Genomic DNA, 9,021 nt, shown 5'->3' with positions numbered 1-9,021 from the left:
CATTTTTACTATATTATCTCTTCCAATCTGTGAGCATGGGAGATCTCTCCATTTTCTGAGATCTTCTTTGAATTATTTCTTGAGAGACTTGAAGTTATTGTCATACGGGTCTTTTACCTGTTTGGCTAGAGTTACCCCACGATATTTTATATCATTTGTGGCTATTGTGAAAGGAGTTGTTTCCTTAATTTCTCTCTCAGCCTGTTTATCATTTGTATAAAGGAAGACCACTGATTTATTTGAGTTAATTTTATGTCCAGGCACTTTGCTGGAGTTGTCTATCAGCTGGAGAAGTTCTCTGGGAGAATTTTTTGGATCATTTGTGTATACTATCATATCATCTGCAAATAGTGATACCTTTATTTCTTCTTTGCCAATTTGTATTCTCTTGATCTCCTTTTGTTGTCTTATTGTCCTAGATAGCACTTTGAGTACTATATTGAATAGATATGTGGAGAGTAGGCATCCTTGTCTTGTCTCTGATTTTAGTGAGGTTACTTCAAGTATGACTCCATTTAATTTGATATTGGCTGTTGCTTTGCTGTAAATTGCTATTATTATGTTTAGATAATGGGTCTTGAATTCCTGATCTCTCCAATACTTTTAACATGAAGGGGTGTTGTATTTTGTCAAATGCTTTTCTGCATCCAAGGAGATGACCATGTAATTTTTTCCTTTGAGTTTATTTACATAGTGGATTAGGTTAATGAATTTTCATATATCGATCCAAACTTGCAACCCTGGGATAAAGCCTACTTGATTGTGGTGAATGATTGTTTTCATGTGTTCTTAGATTCAGTTTGCAAGAATTTTATTGAGGATTTTTGCATCGATATTCATAAGTGAGATTGGTCTGAAGTTCTCTTTTTCGGTTGAGTCCTTGTGTGGTTTAGGTGTCAGAGTAATTGTGGCTGCATAGAATGAATTAGGTGGTGCTCCTTCTGTTTCTATTTTATGGAATAGTTTGAGGAATATTGGTATTATGTCTTCTTGAAGGTCTGGTAGAATTTTGCACTAAATCCATCTGTCTCTGGGATTTTTTTGGTTGGGAGGTTTTGATTGACTTCTATTTCCTTGTATGATATGGGCTTGTTCAGATAGTTTACCTGCTCTTGATTTAACGTTCATATGTGGAATCTGTCTAGAAAACCAACCACTTCATCTAGATTTTCCAGTTTTGTTGAGTATAGGCTTTTATAGTAGGATCTGATGATTTTTTGAATTTCCTCTGTTTCTGTTGTTATATCTCCCTTTTCATTTCTGATTTTGTGAATTTGGATACTGTCTCTGGGCCCTTTAGTTAGTTTGGCTAGGACTTTATCTATCTTGCTGTTTGTCTCAAAGAATCAGCTTTTGGTTTTGTGAATTCTTTGTTTTGTTCTCTTTGTTTCTATTTGGTGGATTTCTGCCCTGAGTTTGATTATTTCCTGCTGTGTACTCTTGTTGAATGAGTGTGCTTCGTCTTGTTCTAGAGCTCTCAGGTGTATTATTAAGTTGTTAGTGTAAGATCTCTCCAGTTTCTCTACCAGGGCACTTAGGGCTATGAATTATCCTTTTAGCACTGCTTTCATTGTGTCCCATAAGTTTGGGTATGATGTGTCAGCATTTTCATTAAATTCCAGGAAGTCTTTAATTTTATTCTTTATTTCTTCCTTGAGCAAGTTCTCATTGAGTAGAGAGTTGTTCAATTTCCATGTGTATGTGGGGTTTCTGTTGTTTTTGCTGTTATTGAAGACAAGCCTTAGGCCATGGTGATCTGATAGGATGCATGGGATTATTTCAACCTTCTTGTGTTGGTTGTGCGTTGTTTTGTGACAGTTGATGGTTGATTTTGGAGAAAGTACCCTGAGGTGCTGAGAAGAAAGTTTATTCTTTTGTTTTAGGGTGAAATGTTCTGTAGATATCTGTTAAATTTGTTTGGTTCATAACCTCTATTAGTTTCACTGTGTCTCTGTTAAGTTCTGTTTCAATGACTTGTCCATTGGTGAGAGTGGGGTGTTGAAGTCTCCCACTATTACTGTGTGGGGATTAATGTGTACTTTGAGCTTTAGTAAAGTTTCTTTTATGAATGTGGGTGCCCTTGCATTTGGGGCATAGAGACTTTCTCTTGGTGGATTTTCCCTTTGCTGAATGTGAAGTGTCCTTCCTCATCACGCTTGATAACTTTTGGTTGAAAGTCTATTTATTGGATTGGTGGGCATCTCATGAAAGAATAAGAAAGCCTTCCTCAGATGCTCTTCTTCCATCACAGCCCCAATCTCCTTGGTACCCTTGTTCTCCTAGAGGGTTGTGATGATAGGAAATGAGTCTCACAAGTATTGTATCTTACAAGGGTAAGGAGAGAAGTGCTGTGTAGTTCAAGCAGTGGGTCTGTCTTTAGTAATCATCTTCTAGCCTCAAGATACCAGCATTTAAAAAACAAAACAGAGACTACACTGAGAGAGAAGACACATCTAGTCACGCCTCCCAACCCAACACACCATGATAAATGCTAAGATCTTCCTATACTCTGGACAGACAAGCATGCTGGGGATTCTGGATAACATGTATGTAATCCTTTGACAACTAAGTTAAAATCTTTTAGATTAAAATTCCTGGGTGGAAGGCAAATGTATCTCTATATTTTAAATACTCAGGTAATCCAGCTATGCAGTTAGGCTCACAAACTGTAGCCATCCATGCATGCATGTAGGTATAGACAGATAGACATAGTATAACAGGGTCCAAGACATTAGTAGGCCCTGAAGACGTGTGTGATGTTTCCTGTACGTGTGTGTGTGTGTCTGTCTGTCTGTCTGTCTGTCTGTCTGTGTAACTATGGGATTTCCCACCCATGAATAAGTCCCCTGAAGTAATGACTCTGAGACTTAAGTGTAGTTGTGAATAAATGCTTAGGCCATAAGCTTGGACCTGTTCTCCAACTAGCATGTAACTTAATTATCCATTATTCTATTCTAAGTCCTGCCACGTTCATGGCTGGTTACCTGGTCCTCAGTTTCATGTAACCTTCTTCCTCTGTGTCCTGGTGCATCTCCCAAGCATGACTCTCAGTTCCAGAATTCCTCTCTATCTCCTGGATGTCCCACCTTCTAATCCTACCTCAGCTCATTGGCCAGTCAGCTTTTGCTTGGCAGGTGAATACTTTTACATAGTACACAAGGGATTATCTCTACCTGTGCAGTAACTGAGGATTTGACCCAGGTCTTGCACATACTAGACAGGAGGTCTACTACTGAGCTATATCCCTGGCTCTCCTGGGCACTGTTTTAATTTTCTCACTGTTTCTCCTTTAGATTAACAGTCTCAGAAGACTGACTCAGAAGAAGGTAGGTGTTAAGTCTACAGCAAATCAAGTGTGGTAGGTAGTTCATGCCTGTAATCTCAGCACACACAAGGCGTTCCAGGAGTTCAAGGCCAACCTTACAACATGCTCAGTTCTTGCCAGTGAAGATACAGAGTAAGACAGACAAACACCAAAAACAAGGGGGGAAGGGGGGCAGAAAATGTTACAGAAAGAGAGACAACAATGAAAGATTCCATACATTTGCTCAAAGAACTAACAGAGTAGATTTCATCTGTGCCCAAGAAGTGGCACCAAAGGATATAAGGTGTAGGAGAGACCTGATTTTTTTTTAAATGATGGCTGAACAAGGTATGAAGATGAAGATGATGATGATGATGATCATAGTGGCTAGAGAGAAGGCTCATTAATTAGGAACACAGACCACTCTTCCAGAGGACCAGGGTTCAGTCCTGAGAACCCACATGGCATCTCATGACTGTAACTTCAGCCCCCTTGAATCTGATGTGATCTTTTGGCCTATATGGGCACTAGGCACTCTCATGGTATGCAGACACACATACAGGTAAAATACCCCAAAACATTAAAAAAAAACCTCAACAAAACAAAAGCCCCCAGAAAACTAGAGAAGTAATTTGCTATAGTAAAAAAAAAATTACAAAAACAAAATCTAAGAAATTTGAAGGGCAGAGCTGAAATACACACACACACACACACACACACACACACACAGAGAGAGAGAGAGAGAGAGAGAGAGAGAGAGAGAGAGAGAGAGAGAGAGAGAGAACTGGGTGGGAAACTCATAGGAACTACACCATGAGTACCAGGCCACCCAGCCCTACATAGTTAGACAAACCCCCACCTCCACCCCATATATGGGTAGGAAGCATTTAACTAATTAAAATAAAATAAAAAACTAAAATAAATGGAAACAATTTTTTTTTAAAGAAGCAGCAATAGGGTAACGAGAAAGACAACTCTGAGCTACAAGCGCGTGACTCCACATCACCCTGTCAATCACCACACAAGCTTTCATGAGGGCAGTGCTATCACCGTAAGTATGTCCCAGGTGAGAAAACTAAGGCACAGAGAAAGCAAGCAATGTCCAAACCACACACAGCCAAGAGTTCAGAATCAGGGAAGTCTCACTGTTGGCACCTATGTGATCCCACCCCTGAGAACTGAGGTATCAGGTTAAACAAGGTGAATGGGCAGTGTGAGTGTGGGCTTGAGATCTCCATGGTGGGTTCTTCTGCTGAGTCTCCACACACCTTGTGACCACTGTGCACCATCTCCTGTGACTCACTCTCTTCTGCCCTCTGAGCACCATGCAGGAAGTCCCATGTACTACTATGTAGAAAGAACCTTAAATTGACATTAAATTGTGTCTCATGCGACTCCAGTTGAGCTTTCTAGGCTGGAAATAGTAATTAGGATGAACTCTCTGCCCTGTGTTATACAACAGCAATCAAGGTATTCAGGAAAGCTCCAGAATTCTCTGTGTGAGGAATATTAGAATTGCCTCAAAGACAACTGGATCTAATATATACATTAAGTGTGTGGCATTTCTTCGGTGATCCTATTCTGCGGGGACGTGCGCCAACAGACACACACATGTATTTGGAGAAGTAATGTGACTGCTTTTGAGAACTGGGGAATCTATACTGCTCCTAGGGAATTTATCAAACCCTAGAAAAGTCATGGGAGCACTGGCATCAAGACACTGCTGTGGAGTAAAGCTTATCCTGAAGTTTGCCTTCGAGTTCTCCTGGCTCCTGGCTCTCCTCACATCAGGATTGTGGGTACTCAGTATAGCCCTGGCCCCTCAGATTCAGAATTCTTTCCCTACTCAAAATAATATGAGAACTGTCTTGGAACGCTTTATTATTGGTATGACGTGCTTGGGTAAATGATGGCTCCTTTTATCTCAGAGTGGATTCAGAGTTTGGTCTTTGTTCTGTTCAGTTGGTCTGAGAGTTGGATCACAGTTTCTTGTGCACTCTATAGCACTCACACACCCCTCCACCAGGACACACCATGAGCCCCAGAATTGGGGTTAAGATATGGCCCAGAGTAGATGCTCTGAGATTCTCCTCAGAATCTTCTGAGTCAGAAGATGGAAGCAGCTGCACCATGCCCCATTCAATGATTCTAACCTACATTGTATCCCCAGGCTGGTCCAACAGAAAGTCAGGTCCTTTCCATCAATAAGCTTGTCACAGAGGCTCTCCACTTCTCAAATGCCCTTCACTGTGAAGCTCTTACCCCACCAGATGTCACCTCTCACATTGCTCAGTGAGCTCCTCGAGGGTGGTGACTATTTCTCCTGAGTTAATCTTAATTTCAAGTTGGAAACAGAACAGTTTGGAGGTTTTGTTTGCTTGTTTGCTCTCTAGCTGAGCCTTCTTCGAGTGTTAGGCTTAAATAGACACAATGATCTTCCCAGGCTGGTGCCCAGATCTGGATGAGCACCACTTGAGAGAGTATTAGAAGAACAAACTCTCAGGCCCTACTCCAAAGCCAGTAACTCTGGAAACCTGGAGGCAGGGCTCAGTGCTCATGTCCCCAGCAACTCTAGTGCAGGAAGCTTGAGACTCTGTGCTATACTTGTCACAGGAGACATATTTCAGGATTCTTCTTCTGAAGTGGCTTCTAAGATCCAGTTCAATCTCTTATCTTTGAGCCCCAGTGATATAAGACAATGAAGTTCCAATATGTCTCAGTGCAGACTAAAGACTCTCATTACCAAAGAGAGGAATGGGGGTTTGCCAGGTGCCTCCCAGACCAGAGAGGGTAGTGGCAGGGGCACAGAGTAAGACTTTGGTGATGGCTTTAAAGTCTGAGGGTCTCCAAGTGTCTAAACCACCTAAAGAAATGTTCAACATCGTTAGTCATTAGGGAAATGCAAATCAAAACAACCCTGAGATTTCACCTCACACCAGTCAGAATGGCTAAGATCAAAAACTCAGGTGACAGCAGATGCTGGATGTGGAGAAAGAGGAACACTCTTCTGTTGTTGGTGGAATTGCAAGCTGGTACAGCCACTCTGGAATCAGTCTGCCAGTGCCTCAGAAAATTGGACATAGCGTTACCTGAGGACCCAGCTATACCACTCCTGGGCATACACCCAGAAGATGCTCCAACATATAACAAGGACACATGCTCCACTATGTTCATAGCAGCCATATTTATAATAGCCAGAAGCTGGAAAGAACCAGATGTCCTTCAACAGAGGAATGGATACAGAAAAGTGGTACATTTATACAATGGAGTATTACTCAGCTATTAAAAACAATGAATTCATGAAATTCTTAGGTAAATGGATGGAACCAGAAAATATTCTGAGGGAGGTAATCCAATCACAAAAGAACACACATGGTATTCACTCACTGATTATTGGATATTAGCCCAAAAGCTTGCAATACTCAAGATACAACTCACAGACCACATGAATCTCATGAAGAAGGAAGACCAAGTGTGGGTGCTTTGATCCTTCTCAGAAGGAGTAACAAAATACTCATGAGAGCAAATATGGAGACAAAGTGTGGAACAGAAACTGAAGGAGAGGTTGTCTGGAGACTGTTCCACCTGGGTATCCATCCCATGTGCAGTCACCAAAGGTAGACACTGATGTGGATACCAGGAAGTGCATGCTGACAGGAGCCTGATCAAGCTGTCTCCTTAGAGGTCTGCCGACCCTGACCATATACAGAGGTGGATGCCCACAGTTAACCATTGATCTGATCATGGGGTTGCCAATGGAGAAGTTAGAGAGAAGACTGAAGGAGCTGAAAGGGTTTTCTGCCCCATGGGGAGAACAACAATACCAACCAACCAGAGCTCCCAGAGTCTGCACCACCAGCCTAGGAGCACATAGGGAGGGACCCATGGCTCCAGCTGTATATGTAGGGGAGGATGGCCTTGTCAGGCATAGGTGGGAGAGGAGATCTTTGGTCCCGTGAAGGCTAGATGTCCCAGTGTGGGGGAATTCGAGGTCAGGGAGGTGGGAGTGGGTGAGTGGGTAGGTAGGGACACATCCTCATAGGATCAGGAGGAGGGGAGATGGAATAAGGGGTTCCTGGGTGAGGAATAAATGGGGAGAGGGGATAACATCTGAAATGTAAATAAAATATCCAATAAAAAATATTTTTAAAAAGTAATTAAGCCTGCCCTTCTGTGGCATACTTCTCTAGCTAGGCTCCTCTTCCTACAGGTTCCATAACTTTCCCAAATAGTGCCACTAGCTGGGGACCAAGTGTTCAAACAAACGAGTTCATGGGGAACACTTCTCATTCCCAAAGCTAGTTATTAGTTACCTGTTACAGTTTCAGTGCTGAGGTCTGAAGTCAGGGCCTTGCTCATGCCAGACAAACACTCAGCCACTGGGCTACGTCCCCAGCCCAGCTCCTGGGACTCTATCCAATTACAAGTTAAATACATACTATCACATGAATTAGAAAATATTTCTATTCCCTTCTGGAAGCTGCCCTTGTGTGTTGAAAGCAACAAACATCACCTCCCTTTGGTACACATTTTCGTTTTCTAGAAATTATCCCAGAAAAGGAAGTACACAAAGCCTAATGTTCACTGTGTCTATATTTCTAATAGAAAATGTAATTTTCTGATAATAGAAAACATAATAAGCCGAAATACTAAAACTGCCTAGAAATTCACCAGAAGAGAAATGTAAACATTTTATCTACTTAATGGAATATTGAGCAGGCATTTGTGTATCATGCTTTAAAAGGCATGGAAATCAATAATGTCGTAATAAAATAGAAATCAGGACCAAAACACACCAGATATAGCTTAACTCAATGTTCAAAGATATCTGAGGCAAAAAAAAAAAAAATCCTAAGACAAAATGAAAATACTTCAAGTATTAGTAGTATTTTTCCCTGGTGTGTAGCTACCTCAATAGTTTTATAGTCTTTTGTTGTTGTAGAATTTTCTAGCGTGGCTCTGTACTTATCTAGTGTGATATTTGTGTGGAGTGGTGCCAAGGACAACTTTGCAGCTATGCCCCTGACCTAAGATGATCTTTATGCTGAGAAGGATCAGAAGTAGGGAGGAATGATGCCGATCGGGGCTGGAGTTACATATCATCCATCGTTATAAACACCTGCCATGGACACAGGAACAGAACTCCGGCCTCTGGAAGAGCAGCAAGTGCTCTGAACTGCTGAGCCAGCTCTCCAGCACCCTTCACTAGTTCTCCTATGTTGCTCTTCTTCAGTAGCTTTGGGAAGTTTACATTTCTCCCTGACCTTTCTCCCTTAAGCCCTCATCTGAGCCTTTCAGAACAGCAGGTTTGCTTTCTCTCATCTGTTCAAGGAATATTTTCAAGTTGCATATGGAAAGTTGGAACACAGAAAAATGAGTCCCCCTCACCTTCCTCTGAGGAGGGCTGTGACAGAGCCCTCAGAGCTCACAGCACAGGGACATGACAGGGTAGTGCATGGCGTTCCTGTCCAACAGAGTGACTGTCCCTCTTTCTTCCTCTCCTTTTGACTCAGCCTCATGATGATCCTGAGACTTGTCCTGCTGCTGCTTTAGCACCTAGAAAAGCCGAGAGCTAAACTCCCATCATGCTCCTGTGCCTGGCAGAGCAGGTTCTTTTTTTAACCATAATATTGAAAACTTTTTTTAAACTTAAAGCACAATTTTTACACGTTTCAATTTGTTAATCCTGCTCTTTAATGAATTGCTACATGCTCATT

This window comes from Grammomys surdaster, unplaced genomic scaffold (genome assembly GCF_004785775.1).
Source record: "Grammomys surdaster isolate TR1022 unplaced genomic scaffold, NIH_TR_1.0 169, whole genome shotgun sequence".
NCBI lineage: Eukaryota > Metazoa > Chordata > Mammalia > Rodentia > Muridae > Grammomys > Grammomys surdaster.
The sequence above is the reverse complement of the archived record's forward strand: the minus strand, read 5'-3'. Positions refer to the sequence as shown.